This window comes from Balearica regulorum, chromosome 13 (genome assembly GCF_011004875.1).
Source record: "Balearica regulorum gibbericeps isolate bBalReg1 chromosome 13, bBalReg1.pri, whole genome shotgun sequence".
Taxonomy (NCBI): domain Eukaryota; kingdom Metazoa; phylum Chordata; class Aves; order Gruiformes; family Gruidae; genus Balearica; species Balearica regulorum.
The window spans coordinates 11,881,153-11,899,661 of NC_046196.1; the positions used below are offsets into that span (position 1 = coordinate 11,881,153).

The 18,509-nt window shown below is 38.6% G+C and overlaps 1 non-coding gene across 1 annotated transcript; it reads right to left on the reverse strand.

Annotated features, from left to right (window-relative positions):
• Positions 1-18,084: 18,084 nt before the first annotated feature.
• TRNAT-AGU (transfer RNA threonine (anticodon AGU)) lies at positions 18,085-18,158 on the reverse strand. Its single transcript has one exon. It is a non-coding gene; the product is annotated as a tRNA-Thr (tRNA).
• Positions 18,159-18,509: the final 351 nt, after the last annotated feature.

An 18,509-nucleotide genomic window follows, 5' to 3' on the forward strand; every position in this document is an offset into this window, starting at 1 on the left:
ATCAAAAGGGCAACGCTCCTGGGGAAGAACAAAAAAAGCAAGAGAGAGCAGTAAGAGGAACTGGGATGCTGAGGTAAAGCTGAGGCGTTTGCTAACCGAACATCACCTTTTAGCAGCACACGCACCGTAAGTAAGATTCTTACTAAAGAGATGCAACGACATAAATTACAGTTGCTATGCTATATTGAAATCTTTGTGCTGTTTCAAACTTCCGATTGTCATCTTAAGAGTCAGGTTTAGATCAGGTCCTGCCCAAAACCAGGTTAAAAATAAGCACGTGCAAGAATGCTAATAAGTGTGCAGAATAACAAAAGTGGATGCGGGCAGGGAGCGAGTGGCTGTGGGGAGAGCTGGGTTTCCCGAGCCCATGACAGGTATCTCACCCAGCCGTGTACGTTGTCAGGTCTTTCGTGCACCATTTGGTGCACACCCAGGTACACGTTTGGACAGATATTTCAGATATTTGTTAATTATGTGTGCCCCATGGAGGAAAACAGCTGCACAACTCTAAACGTCTGTTTACATGGTTAAAATACGAGAGAAAAGCACACTTAATTTGCCTGGGGTGGCATGCAGTTTAAAAATATTAATTAGAACTATGATCCTCATTTGCCCATAAGCTCATGAGTGTAATTTTAAACACACAGCTCAGTTAAACAAATACTTTCAAGTGTGTCTACAATAAAACCATTCCACAGAGCTACTCTCATGGCACCATATCTTGTTTAAAATTAATCCACTCAGCAGAAAGTTTCAGAGTCGGATTTGGCCAGGGAAATGCAGAAAAAGACCAAATTATAACATGGGAAAGAAACCACCAGATAAGAAAGAAAAGGCAAAAATGGATGAGAAAATGCCAGGCCAGGCTGAAACTATTTCAGGGTAACAGCGATGACAGATGCTTTCCGGAACGGCTATGGGAAGCAGATCGCGTTGGACATAGAAAGCACATGAAAGTCAAAGCACGGACTCAGGTTCCCTTTTGCTGATTCTCGTTTGATAGTGAAAAACTCTGGCAGAGTGGTGAAACAGAGGGCTAAGGGCTTTAACGCCTGGAAGCACCGCAGTTCACCAAAGGACGTCTCAGCACACTGAGATACTGCTTTAGGCCTTTTTATTTCAACAATATAAAGTGTGGCTACAGTAATATCTCGAGGGTTCACGTGATCCTTATCCTTGCTGAGCTACAGACTTGTGCCTTATCTTAGCAGCCCTTTGATGGAATTATAATAATTGTAATTCACGTTTGTCTATCACTCTGGATCTTAATGGATGCCTAATGGATGATTGGCCTGAGGATCAATAGTATCACGTCTTGTCTACTTGGGATGAGAGAACTGGATGTTAAAACAAATACTTCTACTATGCTAAAGATGCAGAAATAATAAGCAGATCAATACAAACGAAGTTTACCCGTAGGTGAGAAGGCTCCGCACGCAGCACGGAAGGGACCTGGCTGTTCTGCAGATTCAGCCTGCTTTACCAGCACACGTGTCTGTGCGCTTTTTAAGTAGCATAATAGATCACACAACATTTTCCACAACTAAATTCTTCCTAATCTAACCAGACAATTCTTAAACCTTTAATGGGCCCTTGATTGTAAAATCATTTTGTCTGGGTTTTTGAGCAGTAATCTTCAAATTACGGGTCTGTAACAGCAATAATGGAATGCGTCATAAAAGTTTTTCCTCAGTGAGTCTATTATTGTAATAAAATAATGTATCTAGTCACCTCCACATTCTGCATTAACCCTTTTTATGATAATTATGAGTAAAGTGCATCTCTCATTGCCATTAAATAATATCCTTGCATCTCACTGAAACGGTAGACTATATAGGACTGAAAGCAAAGCGACAGATGCACATTCTTTTTTTGGCAGATTCTATCCATGCCATTAACTTGTTGTTAAGCTTAAACCCACTCAGTTTAAGAATTATTCTTATACTTCAGTGTTCACGTAAGACTAGCTTAAAATTCTGAGTCCTGGTTTTCAGTCACGCACTTTTGTGTTCACAGAAATATATGTGGAAAATAGAAAATTATATATAAAATTACATATACATATGCTCCAGCATCTACTGGCACTGGGGAATTCATGATCATATTACAACAACCACACAAACACCGTGCAAACATAACCAGCAGAGCCCATTCTAGGTGCTCTGCTTCAGGATGATTTGCAGATCATTTTAAAATTACTTTAAAAGAGTTGCACTAAGCTATAAACCATCGTTGCAAGCCAAGTGTCAAGCCTTCATATCCCATTTCAGAACATGTGATAAGGAGATGGCTCTAGGAAATTTCATTAGTAGAAGTTATACATTATATATGCTGGAGCTATAGGCACATTCATTCATTTTAATGCTTTTGACAGAATTGGATCACAAAAAAGTCATGTAACATCACCAAAATAAAGTTCGGATAAAGTTTTAGCAAGTGTAATCAAAGCATATTACAAGTTATTTTTTAAAATATGCAGTACAAAGATGAAGACATCATAAAATGATACAGCAATGTTGCCAAAGAAATTACAGATTTCATCAATATCAGTACTAAAAATGTTAAAATAACTTGGAATCTTATCCTGTCCATGTGCATAATCTCTGTCTTACTTTGACCACATATAATTTTACATTTTCCACATCAGTTCCCTCTGTATCTAATTTTTGTAACTCATAAAAGCTTATGCTTCTTTTATAAGCATCTCTCTCTCTGAATTAATTTGGTTGAGATTTCTTTAAACTAAGACTATAATTTTACCTGTTCCACAAGTTCTTTCTACGGATTTCTCTCTTTTTCACCATAAATCGGTTTCAATGCAAAGGTAGCATGTACAGAGTTGTGTAGATAAGCAGGCCTGCAATCCCATATATTTTAATCACCACTGCTCTCTTTTGAAACCTGGCATTAATGAAAACTGGGTTAGAAAACATTAGTTGTGGTAACATGCATTATTTGTCTCAATCTCACATAGTTTACTGCTAGTTTTATTTTTACAAGGGTTCATGATGCACCACCATACAATGCTATCTGCCTGGATTTAATAAGGTTTACGTTTACTGACAACTACACTCCCTGAAAGGGAAGAAAATTCTCAAGGGTACTTTGCTGCACTGACTTTAACGCTATTCCTGTCTTGATCCATTATGGATCATTATTAAACTTCACAGTGAACTATTTTCCTTACTCTTCTTTAGGAATTTGTTATTCATGTATTCTACAAAGAGCTGAAAAAACTCCATTGTAACTCACATTCATTTTCTTAAATGTGATGGGAATAAATATAAGCAACTTGCTATTACAGGAAAGCAAATCAAATTGTTTGATGGAGAAATACTATAAGATCACCGATGTATAGGCATTTTTCCAAAGAGAGTGCAAAGCTGTGACATTCCTCTGTGACACCCTGAATCTTCAATGAAATCCTGAATTTGTATCAAGCAGACCAGATTATGAGTAGCAATTACATTAGGGTAATTACTTGAAAAATAAAATAAAATCGTTCTCTCTTGAAAGGGTTCAGTTGTCTTTGTAACTACTATCAAGGCAGTATTAATTGCATCTTAATTTTTTTTTACACTTATAACTTAGCTCTGATAACAAAACTGAAGGTCTACTTAACCTGCTCCATTAAGTAAATTAGGTGTTGTTTTTATTTAACAGTGCTATTGAGATCAGGGTTTTGAAACATGCAGCATAACTACACAAGAGGATTGGAATTGTCTTCATTTCTAATCCTTACAGAAATAATTTGAGGAAGGTTGTCAGAGTTCCTTATCTAAATTATTAAACTGCACTTTATCGATAGGTTCCACTGGACAGCAAGTCATTCTGGACACCTGAAAGAGAAAAAGCCAGGCTGAGACTAGCGCCGTTTCACTTCTCTCTCCTTTTTGTCTTTAAATATTTTCCATGTGATTCAGTTTTAAAAGTATAATCTCACGGCACTATTTTATGCCAGCAATTATGTCAATTGTTTCCCGAGGCTCTCGTCTATCACCTGCCAATACGCACAGCTCGTTGCCTGCAGCACGCTCCCCGGCTCCGGTTCCTGGGATCCTTTCTTGTCCCGCTATATTGCGCAGAGGTTCTGCAGCTTACACAAGTACAATGAGTTCCTACAAATTTATTTCACTTGTGACTCCACATTAAAAGGCTATTTCAACACCGCACTTCCTACCTCCCCGGTGACTTTATCATTTAATAACTGTATTTGGATTGATTTAAACTGTGGTGACGCTAGTTTTTATTATCTGTGCACTGGAAAAGCACTGCAAGACAATAGTGAGTCTCCTGATCTACTAAGATGCTAATTGATTTCTCTCTTCTGTCCATCCCTTCATATCTATTGGTGACCTAAGTTTGGATGATTCAATTCAGTTTATGATATATCCTTTTATGCTTTGGTTATGTTAGGGGCTTACTCTCTCTGGTAGCCAGAGTCCTTAAAGGATGTACTATTCTCCTCAACATACAAAATCTTTGCTAAATGAGGGCTGAAGTAACTCAGAAGTGAGTCCCTTCTGCTTGTAAATGATAGAAGAGCAATGCCAAAATAAGGCTGAATCACGTTTCCTGTGTAGGAACGTGTTTTCCAATTCCCCTTCACATACAGAAATTCAGGGGAGTAATGGGCTCAGTAAGGCTTGAAGTTGTCTTTATTACTTTACTTCTTTTCTACAGGAGAAAAATGAAACAAACTATCAATACATTCTTAGCCCAACATACACTAGCTGCATGAATTACTACAGACTTATTTTAGAATCTAAGTAGGAGATCAAACAGATTGGAATTAGAAACATGAAAGCTTGTCTAAGTCACAGGATGAACACAGTGAATGTGCATTAAAACTATCTCCTAGGGAGAGAACAAATATTTCCTGTGCTCACTATGCATATTGTTATCAGAGCAGATGAAAATAGCCGCATGAGGTTGCTCAGCAATGTGCTTCCAGCCTCCAATTCTGTTTAAAAAAAAAAAAAAGAAAAAAAAGAAAAGAACAGAATTAAATAAGGTGTTGCATGCAATCAGGCATATCTAAAATTGAGCATGCATAGAAAAGCAAAACATACAATTAGGACTGAACAGACACCTTCAAATGAGTTCAGTGACTGGCTTTTGTACTGTGTGGAGAAGGGCTGGACTCAACTGCAACGCCGAGGGAAAGGTTGCAGAGCAGCTCCCGTCATGCTACCCTGTCGTGTTCCCACTGCCAGCCTAGAAAATACTCTCTGGTGTAACATGACCCATTGGTTCAGAGCTGTCTTCCACCCATTCTTTTAACTGGGAAATTTGTGCGAAGGCTTCAGACTGATATAAATTAGGCCGAGCATGACGGTTAGCAAGCTGACATTTGAAGAATGGTGCGGCAAGTAACTCAGAGCTGGTGCTCTGCCAGTGCCACCTGCAAGCGCTGGGGTAAAAATCACTGCAATGCCCACGGTACAATTCTGAATTGGACTCTGGGCACTGCAGCAATTCCACTGTAAACCGAATATAGTTATGCTCTATACTATCCAGTACACTTATTATAGACTACCATCTTATTTGCATCCAATTACCAGTTCAGCAGGAAAAGCACAACAGAGGGTAAGGATAACCAGGCTTCTGCTTCAGTGACAATTAAATAATTTTTCATTTTTTTTCTACTACTCATTGTGTTACCAATATCTAAAATGTAGCTGCTATGGCTACTCTTTTTCATTAACATTTGGCCCAGGCACGTCCTTAGAAGCTTTATTTGGTCCTAGAGAATGTAATTTGTGTTCCACCTGTCCCAGAGGTTGTCGCGAACACTGATCTATAGCTTCATTTCCCTTATTTGTCTACTATAGTTATATTTTTAAAGTTCCAGTGGCACGTTTTTTAGTATGAATTTCTGTTAAACCCATTCTGCACAAAAGCATTGCACTTCTTATTCACTGCAATACCCCACACAGTTTTAAAGGTCCTAATGATTTTACAGCATGAGGGAATCAGCTAAAATCATTATTACTAACAATTCTTCCACATTTTTTCCCTCTAAGTTCTCAATACATATTCATAGCACAGTGATTTTTGGGTTCATAAAAGAGCAAATTACAGCTTATTTCCCAAATGATTGCAAAGCTCTTCTTAACATGCATAGACAGAAAACATAGCAAAAATTTGCGACTGTGCACCACCGAGGCTGTTCCACAAGAAGAATGAGAAAGGATGTAAAGGAACGCATGAGCTCACCTACCAAATTCTCCCTGTTTTTCACAGGGGTAATACAGCCGGGCTCATAGTATTGTATTAACAGGGACATAAGGATGACAATGTATCGGGTCATCAGGACACTAATATGTTCAGCTAATTTCACTAAAAGTCAAAGCAAGTTTAAAGCACCAGGAAACAGAAATACCAACATGTGCTCATGCATGAATGCGGACTGTGTGCCAATACTTACCATGAAAGGGATACAGGACACGTGGAGTCCATCGCTACTAAGTCACAAGGTATGTTTCCATGATACAAAAAACTCTGCTCTCTTTGCTGTCTCACACTGAATAAACAAACATGGTCTTTCTGGCACCTCAGTGATTCTACCAACTGTTAGCAGCAACAGCAAGAATAGGTATTTATTGTATAAACACACAGTCTCCCAAACAAAAACTGGAAGCATGTCATCAGGGATGGTGGGATAGTAGCTATAGATAAGAAATTACACCTGCCCTGAAGGTGTAATGATTTCATCTCTGTTCCTTGCTGCTTAGGCTGTTTTTTAGTATTGAACAGTGTACAAAATCTCTAAAAAGAAAAAACTGTCTGAAGCATGCAAGTGAACTCTAGCTGATTAATATAAAACTGAATAACATTTTGACAAATAAGCATGCTAATTCAGACTGCGTTGCTGAAAGAGAAGAAAACAAAAAAAAAAAAGAGGATAAGCATAAACCATGGAACAAAATGCATGTCAGAGATTTGCAGAAGAATCAAAGCTGCTTCAATCTTCAGTGGAGCTTAAAACCATGAAAAGTCAGATTTTCTTTTGCATAAGGAAAACCCTGTAATCCAATATACCCTTTAACTATGACTCAGACTGTGCAGCAGAGCTACATATGCCAGTTGTACATTCTGACCAAAGCATGTAAATAAAAGAAGAGCCTGTGGTAAATGGACTGAAGAATGTGAAGGGAAGATCATTGCAACAATTGTGTAAGAACCTCATCATAAGAAAGTAGCTGAATGAACAAGACAGGGGCCCTGTGGATTCACACACATATAGCCTGTAAGTGTGCCTGGAGAGAGGAAAAAAAAAAGAAAATAAAAGAGTATGAGGATATTTAGTGAATTAGCGGATCAAAATGTTTTAAGAGAGCATAGGTGCTTGTTTTCATAAAGCTTTCAAGAGATTTTTCAGAAATCCTTCACACGATTTAAGACCTGGACTATGTAACTGTACACATTGTTATAATACAACATCAAAAGTAAATATGATGCCAAACAGAGGCAGTAAAATATCTGTCAAAAATTGAAAGACAAAGTCAAGAAAAATATGAGAAAATTCTTGCCCTTGCACTTCCCTCTTTCTGAAGGTAGTTTCATCGGAGATGCTCTTTCATATGCATCAACCACTCACAGGGGATCAATGGTACTCCCCTGAGCTGACATTTGTTTATTTATCCTTGAGGGCAACAGTAGTGTGGCTGCATGTGCTACTGCCCCAAGATGTCATCCCTTCCCAGAATATTTAATGTGGCTGTCAAAGCATTCCAGTTATTCCCTTAACTGAGTGGGAGAAGAAGGTGCCAGATAGAGAAGCCAAGTAAATTAATGGAAAATATTATTTTAACAGAAATAAGGAAATAAAATTGAAAAAAAAAAAAGCAATAGAACAACTTAAGATAATATCCACCAGTATCTGGAGCAGTAGGCAGATGAACGTGAATGTTACAAAATGGTACCTACTTAAAATCAGAATTATGTGAAGGTAATTTTACCTTTCCTAAATATATCATTTCTGTATAGAGTTCTCAGTCTGGGAAATCTCAAAAGTAAACAGATGTTCCAAAGGGACTGGGGGAGGGGGGAGAATACTCAATAAGCAACAATTAAAAAAAAAAAAAAAACAAACAACAATTTATACATGGGTTTCTCTGGATTTATACGTTACACACTTATGAATTCTCTTAAACAGAAAGCAGTCAAGCTGGTAGACAGAACCAGCAGGGTCACAAATTCTAAATTAAAAGTAGTTAACAGAAAAGTACTTTGATCTTGTACAGATTTGAGAGGAGTCCAGGGTAATGCAATATACATACCACAGAAATTCCCATGATACCCAGATTGGCATATGGCATTTACAGCTATCAGTGTTCAAATATCCTTCATTACAGCACTTTTTCCCATGGCAGCATATTAGGGGAGGTGCTGTGAAGATTAAATCAGATTTAAAATCTATTTGAATAAAGGAATAAGTATTTATTTATACTTAAATTTGTATTCACTTTGTTAGAATCATTTATAGACAGGTTGTGTTGATTTTTCAGTTACTAACTCAACCAACCAGTTGCTTTGGGAGTTCACTGTAATTAGCTTTTATGAATCTATCATTATTCACAGACCATCTTGGAACAAATGAACAAAAATATTTTTATGCATTCACGTTGTTGAGTACTAAAAATATGGCAGCTCACGTATAATTTTCATGCAACTTAGGAAAACCTATGCATTTTAAAATATTATTCTGCTACAGTAACTTGTCAACTTTCATAAGTGACAGTAATTACAGTAATTGTGGGGGTTTTATCATACTTATGCAATGCTCTTCTGCTCTAACTACAAAAAATAGTGGTAATTATGTCCAGAAAAAATGGCATTATACTAGCTTGAAAAAAAAATAGTAATCCAAAGGGAAAATATTTGATAGCATTGTTTGATTAGCCAACATGGCATTGATCCACTTCCTAAGCCACAGGTGCAGCAATCACAAATTCAATTCTTCTTGTCTCCTCTATTGCAAAGAACTTTTGTACTCTGATTAGTTCATTTGTTCTCAATCCTACATTCACTGAACTTAATGGCAAAGCAGTGCCCATTGATTGCAATGATACAGAGGTATGAATCACAAAGGTTTGCTATTTCTCAAAAGTGAGGCACACTAGCAAATATTTAACTGCCAAGCAATTTTAAATATTTCATCCCATGTCTATACATTTACTGAAAGTACAGTAATCCCAGTTGGAAACAATTACAATTACTCACTGCAGTGCCCACATTTAGCTCGGCACAAGTCTAGCTGTATTTTCAGGCAATTTACTTGATGCATTCCAGCACAGAAGGGCTTGCTAGAATTTCTGCAAAGCTCTGTAACGTCCGGAGTTCAGGGCACAAAAGGTTAATGCAGAAATCATCGGTGATACATAAATCGCAATGTGCAAGCATTCACAATTTTAATATTACCACAATATAACTCTGTTTCAGAAATATTTGTATTTACTGAATAAAGTATGGTCTCTTCCTTATGGGCAATTTTCACTCCAGTGGTCATTACTGAATATTCTTCCTGAAGTTCTTCGCAGGGAAGAACAGACACAGTGCAAAGATCTGGATCAATTTCAGATTGCACAGTACCAACCAAGAGCTCTGCAGCCAAATTAGCCATGGTCAATGTCAGGCAGGCCTAAAGCCAGTGGTGCCAAGACAGCCCCAAATCTATTTTTATGCTCTCCTGAGGGCCCCGCGTTCAGAGTTGCTGAAATACAGACACCAGCAGCAGCTGTATAATCAATTTATGTGAAATCATTTGGAAATTATTAAGTCAGAGATTCAACAAGATGGTGTCAAAAGAAGTGACTAAATCCTTCTCTAATTTCTAGTCCTGTAACACCCAATTTGGACCACTGCAAATAAACTACAGTGTTATGGATCTTACTAGCATCTTTTTAAGAGATGTGCAGCCTTGGGCTCTAATCATTCCAAATTCGTGTTTGCAACTACTAATTCATTAATTCTCCCCTAATCTTCCAGGTTCTGTTTCCACAGACTGCAGCCAGAGAGACTGCCAGAAGAAATGACAACTGACCTCACAGGAAACAATATTAAAGGACCACATGGGGTTCAACCTGTTCTTGCTGTCTTAGAACAGGGGCAGATTTTGGCCATGGCAACCAAGGCAGTAGGCTCATTTTGCCCAAGTGCCCCGAGTTAACTCTTCACCAAATGGTTTATTTTTCTGGGTAGTCAAAGAGCTGCAGGACACAGAGACCTGTGTATCTTTTCAGCTGGTTACAGTCGAGAAGTAAAAATCTTGAGCTTTTCTTTTTTCATTCAATATGCAAACCTTACATACTCTAGCTTTATTTAAGGAATTTGCTAGAAATACTTTGGATACATTTTCTCAGGCAAAAGAAAAGGATGTCATGTGATAACAGTACCTGAACAGTCTGCATAATCCCAACCTTCATCACACACGTGTGTGCAGTTATAGTGATTAAGGACACACAGCTCTTACACTTTAAAGGACATTCTATTAGAAAAAAAAAGAACAAACTTTAGAACTCAGCTAAGACAGATAATATTGTACAAAGATTGGGTTTGGGTTGCTTTAAAGGTAGGGAAATAATAGGATATTGGTACCTTGCTTAATTAAAGTAATGTGTCAATGTATATTTATTATATAAAACCCAAATGACCAGGAAAAGCACTGAATAAAAGAGCATAACCCATACCAGAGAAAAAACCTGAGTGATTCTGTTTTGCCTGAAAATGACATGCAAATTAAAATGTTAATTGAAAAAGAAAGTAAGTAAGAAAGTTAGTACTGAAAATAATAGCCACTTGGAGCTGGTCAAACAGAAGACTTAACATGTTATTTGACAATTTCTGTTACTGACAGTGAATATTTATTCTAACAGAAAAGCATTATATACAATATAATTTATCAAACATAAACACACAAAGTTAATTGAATAGCTTATATCAGACATTTTTCCAAATATTAACCCAAATCCATAATAATTAGGGACATTGTAATAAATTATTTCCAGGCTATGATGTTCTAGTATGTTCATTTGGTGAGATATGTCAAATGAAATTATAGGTATAAATGGTCATATTATTTGCTCTTATAATAGTTTCAACCATTACATTTTGCTATCACAGGAGAAAAAGAGAGGAAGATCTTTAATGTATATAGTATTCATACTAAAAAGCACATTTGTTTAAAAAAAATCATCCAGAAACAATACCTAATCAACCTTTATGTCAAAAAAAAAAAAAAAAAAGCTGAAATTCAGATGACAATTTCAAATTACTTCTTGTGTTAAATATTATCAAGAGATTTTCAGAAAAACTCAGCACTCAACAGTTTCCATTGACAACAACAAGAGCTCAACACACACTTCGGCAGGAATAACATAAGGGTTAATTGTATTTAGTCGTAAGTAAGTAAAGAATAATCATAAATACTGTGGCAGATAAGGACAGACTTTGTTGTTTTGATGGCACTGCACAGTTAATAACACAGGAAAAACTCTACCCACACAGCTTGGGTTGATTCATCTTTTCCTCCCTTCATTATGAATCAGATTCTTTATTATCTTTTTATTGAATGAAAACCTGACTACAGCACAGTCAGTAGGAGTTTTGCCATTGACGTCAGTAAGGTCAATTCTTGATTACCTCACCAGCTCATATTAAAAATATCCTTGTATATTTAAACCTTAATCATAGCTTAACTACGTTTTTTTGAAGGAAAGAAAAGACCTGTTGCAAAAAGGAAAGACACATGCCTGTTTCATCTACCTCAGGCATTATCTTTCAAACGACTTAAAACAGAGATAAGCCAGAGATGCTGGCTTTTCTGTTGTTGCTGAACGCATTGTAATTTGCATGCTGGCCCTTCCAGTGCGTGAAACAGAAGTTCCCACAACCACGTCAGTAGTACGCGTGTGCCCGTGCAATCTGCGCAATCTTACATCTCCAGCATTAGAAAGGCAACGTCCTGGAACAAGACTCATGCAGATGAGCCCAGAGCAAAGCACTCGCCTGCGGGAATCACGCCGCAGGTTCCACAGGTCCATCTGCAATGTCTGCACCTCATAACCTTAATCATAATGAGAGACGTGCAGAGACCATAGCCATTAATAAATACCTTCAAAATATACCAAATTTCAACCCATTTGAAGATGGAAAGGCTTTTTGGCTGAGAAGGAATGTTACATGTAGGAGGCCTTAACATTGTAGATTTTATTTCATAGGTGTTAACAAGATTCACCCTTTGATCAAGGTAATTGTTTTTAAAATAGTTCTTGAAATGAACAATAAGCCTATATTCATGTAAAGGAGATTTAGGCAACATTTTTACAGGCATGTATTTCTTACTGCAAATTCCATCTTCACACCGCCTGGATCACACTTAGGACATGTGTCTCCTGTGATGTCAGGGCGCATAGCTTTCAAATCTATAATCCTCCTATGCAAAAACAAGATATAAAAATTTATTTTTATGTATACACCTGAACACAGGTCCTAATGGGAAGAATGTAAACTGCTCAGTGCCCATCTCTTACTCTCTCTGCTGCTACCCTCTGTTGTGTTTTGTCTTTTAAGTGACACTCTACAGGATACCCTTCTCTAAGTTCACAGGCTGGTTTTAGGTCTGTAAAGGTCTGGACTGTAAATGTCAATAGTAGAATACACGAGAGACTGATCTGCTAGGTGATGGGAGCAAGTCACTTTCTTCTCAAGACATTTTAATGTCATTGCTTATTTTGTAAGAACAGACAATAAAAATCTTACAAGAAGTCTATAAGTAACAGGTATCATTTCTGCAAATTGCTTACAAATGGAACCATCCATCCCAATATTTTCTACAAGCAGCAAAGCAGTAACTGCATATTTCTGCATATGCAGACTACAGTATCCCAAACAGTTCCCCCCACCCCAAAATTCAGAGCTGACACATTACACTCTGGCAAATCCTTTCATGACACATAGATCACATCACATTATACAGGCATGACACCATGTAACTGGACACGCCTGTCAAAGCATGACACATCACAGAACAGTGTGTCAGGAAACATGGAAGGGCAGCCTTACAAACTGGGGTTAACAGGCAATGTGGCTTCACTCGATGTTTTCATCAAATGTTTTCACCCAAATCTTTGTGAATAATGTGCAGGCAGCAATGCCAGCTCATAGGCAAACTGGAAAATATCTTCCCCTAAGCCTGTAGTCACTGCTGCAATAAACAGCCACTAAACATTTGACTGCCTCAGGCAACTGTCCGTATGATAACGATGTCTCCAATATGCACATCTGCCTGCAGGAGTCACTTCACTTTTCCCTATTCACAGAGATGGGGAAATGAAAAATTAAATTTGATCAGGTCTGTATGTGAGAGTTCAAGATCCTGAGCTGGAAATCACCAGAGGCTAGTAGGGTATTCTGGCAAAATATCACTGTGTGTTTGCCCTATGCTTCCGTTCTGCCCTCGACATGGGCTATTGGCCACGATTCTAGAGAGGACACTGGGCTAGATGCACCTTTGGTCTGATTCAATTTGAGTAGTTATTTTCTTACGTAAGTGATACTTCACATACTCAACTTCACTGAGTCAGTACCATGGAGTCTCCATGACTGTGCTAAGCTCTGGATACAATCGCACAGAGCAAGCTGGCCATGAAACTCCTAGGAAAATTATTAGTCACAACAGCACAGGAGCAAAAGATCTTCTGGAGCAATTCCTGTCACTTTGAGCATTCTTTAAAATGTCAGACGCTGGCTTTTTATTTCACCATTTCACATTATTTTTGTATATAAATGCTAAGCTGTTGAGATACTACTTCACGTGTTGTTGTTCTATAGCACCTTGACAGAATCTCAGCAGCTGATTCTCAAAAACAGGTTAATTTTGTGCTCCTAATTCAGCTATAAATCAATAACGGGTACAAATTATGGGGGTTTTGGCAACTGTCTAAGATAAAACCTTATTAAAAATATACTTACCAGGATAACTTAAATTTATTACGCTACAGGTCCTTAGAGGTACTGTATATGCTGTGGTTAAGTCAAATGAAGTATGGCAATATATCATCTTTTTCCACCACTGGTGTACTCCTTAGACATGCAAGACATATTAAGTGTTCAAATTGTGTTGGTTACACACCAAAAGGAAAAACTGTCAGCAGCAGCAGCTGAGAACAAAGTTAGAATCTAAGTTGTCACCTCTCAAAATGTAGTTCCTGGGCTTTAAATTCACTTGGCCCAATCCAGAGGTCTATAAGACAGTGCTATTGCAATAGTTTAGTCTCCTATTTAAAAAGTACGTTTTCTCATTAGAACACATTTTCCAGCGATGTAGCTCCTGTTAGAAAACAAAAGGAAATATACTTTATCTGTGAATATACAGGCAGTCAGATTCCTTGTTTCTCTCTTTCTCACCTCAGTAAATTCATCACCACTGGCATAAAGCACAAAAAGTTGTTAGAACACAAAATTCTCTTCCAATTACACACATAAAAAGATATTTTATTTATTCATCCAAAGTTAATTTTTAAGGCTTTCATAAAAGCCCAGAACTATGGTCTTTTCTATTCCAGATGGAAGGGGTTTTATTAGACTAATTCAAGACAAGGCTTTACTTTCAACTTGTAAGAAATGAGAATGTCACGTGAAAACCATTAAGCAGGTTCAGGCCAGAGCACTGCTATACCTGGCTGGTGCTGGAGTCACCTGGCTGAGTTCTTTTGGCACGTATTTTGCATGCTTTGTATTTAAACCACACAAGAGCAAGTCAAAGGCAGGTGCCATCTAAACAGCCACTAAATATACAAAAGCAACATTTAATTATAAAAACTCTGCGTTTCTAAACTGAAAACGTTTTTGCCGAGATTGAGACTGCACTGTTCTACTTACATCGGGCTTTGGTTACAGACTACGTGTGAACAATCCATAGCCTCCTGACCCGTTCGTGAATCCATGTCTCATGTATTTTGTCCTTGCCCATACGTGCTAGAAAATTAAGGTAAAGATGAGTAATGATTAAGGAAACAGTGCCTTTTAGGAACCATTAGAGAAAATCATGGTTAAATTACCTATGTGTAATGTCCACAGAGAGGACTCAAACAGTTACAGCTCAAGAACTTACACCATTTACTTCATCCCAAATTTTAAAAGGTAGGTGGATTTGCTTTCCCAGCCTAAATAATAAAACAGTATTTTTACTATTGGCAATTAAGTTATTCTTTGGTTCCACCTTAATATGATATCAGAGATTCATTATGGATCTAGAAACATTGAACACTGTATGCTTTGTAGATAAAAAGGACCAGAGCACAATTAACAAGTTTATGGATTTGTCTCTATCGCATGAATTGGTCAGGGTCGTACGTGAGCTCCTATACGTGAGCTTTTACAAAAGGTTATAGTTTATCATATTTAACTTGCCAGGATTCCCTGTCTTTAGCAGATGCTAATTTGTTCCATTTGCAGGAGGTAGTCATTATGGGAACATGTCATACAAAATATGGTACGTATCCTTCTTTCTTACAGATTGTGGCCATGTGATTTGGGCTTAGCATCAAAAATATAATTTTTTACAATTAGAAAGGTTTTTAAGTATTTTCTAAATACTCATCATAAGCTACCCATTACACCTACCTCTTCTCAGGCAATATCAACCATATACAGATATAATAATCACACACCTTCATGTAAAATGTTGCAATATTTTGAGAGATGAAAAAAGGGAAAGTATCTTCACAGAAAAATACTGGCCTGTAAAAAACACGTATTGTATATATTTCTGTAGGTAAGCATAAAATAATCTGAATAGCTAGTAAGCATGTTCAGCAAAAAGACTAAAACAGTCCTATATAGTAAATTTTCAAGGAGCATCTTTATTTAAACCCTTCAAAATTTTTATTTGCAAGTTGATTTTCTACCCCATCAATGAGGTGAAGTCAGTCAGGCCCCTTTTCCCAGAAACAGTCCAAATGCATGTGTGAACGTTGCCAGCACTATTGAAGAGGCTTAGCACCAGCATGACCTAACTGCAGAAAGACTGAGCTACTGAGAAGAAAAATAAAAACATGGCTTTAATAATATTGATTTTATCCAAAAGCTCAAAGTGCTTCATACAACATTAATTAACTCTCCCAGCAACTCTGTGAGATCAGTAAATATTATTATAATTTTGCAGATGGCAAAAGAGATCAAGAGTTAAGAGCAGCATGTCCAGAGCCAAACAGCAGCTGGAGAGCAAAGGGCAGGTCTCTTGACATGCAAGGCCAGTCTGACCAGGCGCTCTGTCGTTTGCTGGGAATTAAACTGATCACATTTGATTATAAATGTATACCAGTAGCATAAGGGCCAAGGGGTCTATGAGCACCACTTGCTGTATTTTAGAGCAGTTGATGACATGATTATATACAGAGTACAACTGCTTTACTTCACTGGTTATTGATGTGATGCTGTAACATTTGAGTGAGGAGTGGGAGAAGGAAGCTTATTCAGATCACATTAAAAATAAAAATACAAATATTTATGCAAAGACAGCTTTTACTACCCGGTACTTGGCAAACCACGTATAAGCTTTAATGCAGTTGTAACACTATTGACAAATCTGTAACTACAATCTTGCTTCGGATTTAAGTGGCCTTCATCTGGCCTATTCCCACGTGTAAATGTAAAAGAAAAAACAAACCCAAAAACCCCATACACACTCAACATGCACATTTAGCTTAAGTGTTAGTGATTTGTTTAGCAATTTTAAACTACCTTAGAAACCTATTGTTGTAGAATTTCACATGATAAATAATACAGAATCTTTTTGGCATGACTAGTATTCTGACATCTTAAGAGAGGTTTTTATCACATGCATTAAAACACTTTACATCCCCCAGAGCAGCGGCTGATGCCCCAGCTAACCCTTTCCTCCAGAGTGGAGTTTGGTCCTGTGGCATCGCTGTTCATGACTGCAGGATTTATTTGACACGAAACTGCTGGGGTTTCTCAATACTAAAATGTCACAGGTCCATGAACTCTGCACCTCAGCTGTGGCTCAAAATCAGTGCTAGAAAGTTATGTGATTTTCTATCAGCTACAAAGCTCAGAGGAACAGAAACATCCTCACAAAATTTTTATTTTCAAAATTGTTGTTTCCTGCAGGATCCAAACTGCTGCTGGCTGAGGAACAGCAGGGGACCTGGCTGACATTCACTGCAGCTTCTTTTCCCCAAATCTTCCTTAATTTGCACTTTCCAATTGTCTTATACTCTAGTTCTTTTTGTTTTCTTTTAGACAATGCCAACCCATGGGAGGTTAATCCCAAGATACTCCTAATTTAAAAAAAAAACATATTGCAACTTGCAATTATGGTTTACTTATATTTATCACATACCAAATACTATCTGTGTGGCATTTTTACAGTAAGTACTACTCAAAGAAAGATTCCTGCAGGTAAAAGTCATAACCAAAGATGCTCATCCTGGACATTAGACTTGTACATTGCATTTGGGGCTACTGAGAGCTGTGATGTGGCCGCAGACGAGAGTCCTGAACATCTGACCTTCCAAATACAGCTGTGCATCCATTTACTCCAAAGAATGCCCGAGGATATGGCTGCTAGGCTGGGACTGGTATTAATGGGATTAAGCCTTTTGTCTTCAGATCTGAGGACAGATTCTGCCTTTGTTTACAGTAACACAAGTTGGGAATAATTTCACTGAACCTAATTCACAAGCCTAACGGGCAGGTTTGGTCTCTGATTTTTAAAGATAACCTTCTGTCCCTCTGCTGTTACCGCTAACTACATGGAGAACAGCACTGAGCACTTACTACACCTTGGAAAAGCCAGACTTTACCTAACACAAGCAAGTAAGAAGAGGTGAAGGTAGGTCTCGGTACTGATGGGTGACAAAAGCCGCGACGCCAGGCGCGCGCGCTGCCTGAACTGCGACGTCTTGATTTTTTTAATAAAGGATTTTTTTCCTCTCAATCGCCGCGCAGCTGCAGCCCCTCCCGTCGCGGCGACCCGGGCGGGCCCCAGCACGGCCCCGTCCGCAGCGTTCGGCGGGCCCGTCCCCACGGCAAAAGGCGGGCCCCGCCCCGCGCAGGCACCGCTGGGATTCGAACCCAGGATCTCCTGTTTACTAGACAGGCGCTTTAACCAACTAAGCCACGGCGCCGGGCGATAGGCCTAGCCTCCGCGCAGCCCCAATGCATCGGCCGACAGCGGCCCAGCCACCTGCCCGCGGTGCGGCCGCCTCTGCGGTGCCCCTACCGGTACCGGAGCACGGCCCAGCGCCGCCCGGACCTGGCCGGATCAGGCTCAGCTCCTGCCGAGGTTCCGACACGCAGCTGCGGCTCCGGGGGGTCCGAACAGCGCCTTGTGCTGCAGTTGTGAAGAGCCGGGAAAAGAACGGCTGCGGCCACTGCTCTGCCGGACTTCTCTGTGCGGGACTGTCAACTGCACGCACACGTTAGCATTTGTTTTGGCACAACAACTGAAGGAAAATACATAAATGTCAGCATTTCAA